We start from the raw sequence: 2,600 nt of genomic DNA, 5'->3' as shown, positions 1-2,600 counted from the left end.
TGAAGGAAGTGTTTGGTGATGACTCAGATATCTAAGGAGCCATCAGGGGAGAAGAGGTGTATGCCAAGGTGGGATGAGTTGGAAGAGGAGCCAGAGTTAATTCCTGGGCCACCATCTGAGAGGCCAGGCATGCTGACTAAATTCCAGAGTAAACCAATGATGGGGGCAGTCATTGAGGGGACTGAGGGGAGGGAAAAGCCAAGTGAACTTCACTAAGCCACCCAGCCCTCAAGCAAAGACTGCTTGGTCCTCCCATTCAGAATGGCCACTCATTGGCAAGAGTCTTCTCCTTCTCAGGCTGCCCCCTTGATGAATAATGCCATTGAAAAGGCACGGGGGGGAAGGGGGGACGAGAAAGGAGGGGAGATGGCAGACGTGCTGAGTGTCCTGTGCCTTTACAACATCCAGAATAAGGAGATGGACTGAAGGGGGCAGAGGTGATCTTAGGGGACTTATCCTGGCTCAAGAATGTCAAGACCAATTATGTGGCAAGCCGACCCAAACTTTGCGTTCTCTCTTGTTCCTGCTGAATTGCGTCCATCTTTCTCATCCTGCATATGTCCGGCGTGCAGCAAGTGAAAACATTCCTGTGGTTTGAAGACCTGATAGAAAATCTCTACTAGCATATCTCAATGGCGAAACATCAACCTGGACAAATATCGCCTGAAGTGTCCCCCTTGAACTCGGCCCCCCACGATCCAGGCAAGGAAAAAGAGCTGCCAAAGAGATATTCCCAGAGGCAAAGAAACCATGGAACAGGCAGAGTGTGTGCATCTGGATAAGGAGCACTGGGCTTCTAGCCTGGAGGCTCTCAGAAAAGGGATGGTGGAGAGAGCACAGATCAGCACCTTAACTGACACCATGTCTGTGGAAAAAATCGCTGTCATCAAAGGGAAAAATATGGCCAAGAAAAGGCCGACTACCAAGACTGATCTAGATAATGACATTGTTGCACTTAAGCAAAGAAGTTTTGTTGATGCTGAGGTAGTTGTGACCAGGGATGTGAGCTGAGAGCATGGAGGAAAAGAACTACAATTCTGCAAAGCAGAGGAAAGCATTTTGCCAAGAATATTTTGGCAATTCTTCAATGGGTAAAAGCTAGGGAGGAAAGGCGTGCACCTGAGCAGAGGCCTCCTGCACTTCATAGGGCACCTGAGGATGCCACGTTGCTCAATAAGTCACCTATTCCAGCTGCCTACAGCAGATATGATCAGGAAAGGGAAAGAATAAATGCAAGACTTCCAAATTGGTACAAGGGGCACCTGCCAGGGAATGACCCAAAAGTCTCTAAAGTTGGCCACGTCTGCTAGGAAGTCTCCAACTCCTGCTGCACACCCAATACCAAGACCAGTTTCCCAAGCAAGACCACCTGCAAACCAGACAAAAGCATCTCAGACACCCATTATCATAATTCCAGCAGCTACCACCTCTTTCATCACCATACTGAATGCCAAAGACTTCCCCAGGACCTGAAATTTATGCCATCGGATGAGAAGAAAAAGCAAGGCTACCAATGAGAAAGTAAAGCACTCTTTCAGAGAAGAAAAGATCAGATGCAGCCCATGGGCACTGCCAGGAGAGTCACTGTCCCCGATTGAGTAGCAGATCAGCCCCCCAAACTTAGGCCTCAAGCCTGGGATTGTGTGGTGGCAGTTTTTGTCCAGGTCCCCAAGTGGAAGTTCTAAGGTTGGCCTTAGCTTAATTTTAAGACTGTCACATCCCATATTTGTACCTTTGGATCTAGACATACTTCATCATATTTTAGATGAAAACCTTTAATTTTAGCAAATGTCAAGTGGTGATCCATCAGGTAATAGCTATCACAAACGTCATTTGGACAGACCAGTGTTTTTAGGTTTTGGGAAAACATTGGACAGGTATATGGTGAAGCATAAATTGCATCTGAGATTCTGAATTACTTGGCAACCATTTTCCTGCTAGAAATTTGGACTAAGAACCATGAAAATTCCCCATTCTGGGAACTGAGTCTCTTGATTCATGAATTGGTCAAGAACTTGACTATTTTTTTTAGTTTGTTGGGTGTTTGACTTGGAGGAAAAAAAAGAGACTGAAATTATATCTCAATGGGTTTGCACTGCAGACACAGGGAAATGTGGTGGTGGTTGGGTTGTTTTGTTCCTTCAGTGATGGGCTTTTTGGTCCTGCTGAAACCTGGGGGAAAAGGGAAGAAGATAAATTTCTTTTCACTCTCTTTAGGACCAAGAAGTCCACTGACCCAGTTTGCAATTCTAGGCAGCTGTAGTCCACGCTACCCCTTTATTGGACCTCAGGAAAGAACCTTGTCCCTTGGCCTGCAGGGCCCTTAGATCAGGCCCAGGCTGAAGAGAGAGCACAGTGGACTCCTCTACAACTAGGTGATTCTTTTTTTTCCAAATACTTTATTAACTTCTGATTTACATCATTCATTTCCACCATATTTTAAGTTACAAATTTTCTCCCCGTTTTTCCCCTACACACAGCCCCAAAATAGCAGTCCCGCAGGATATCCCCTCCTCCAATCTGCTCTCTCCCATATTTTATCCCATACCCCTTACAACTTTTCCAGTGGATCTCTATACCCCAGTGCCTGTATATCTTTT

The 2,600-nt window shown here is 46.0% G+C and overlaps 1 pseudogene; it reads left to right on the top strand.

Moving 5' to 3' along the window:
- Positions 1 to 366: 366 nt before the first annotated feature.
- On the top strand, positions 367 to 1,914 carry LOC138156393 (parafibromin pseudogene; annotated as a pseudogene).
- The last annotated feature ends 686 nt before the right edge of the window (positions 1,915 to 2,600 follow it).

The sequence above is a fragment of the Petaurus breviceps genome, unplaced genomic scaffold, assembly GCF_028583685.1.
Source record: "Petaurus breviceps papuanus isolate PSGF00001 unplaced genomic scaffold, PetGlider_PUasm1.0 99, whole genome shotgun sequence".
NCBI classification, from domain to species: Eukaryota; Metazoa; Chordata; class Mammalia; order Diprotodontia; family Petauridae; genus Petaurus; species Petaurus breviceps.
This window is presented reverse-complemented; position numbering and strand designations above follow the sequence as displayed.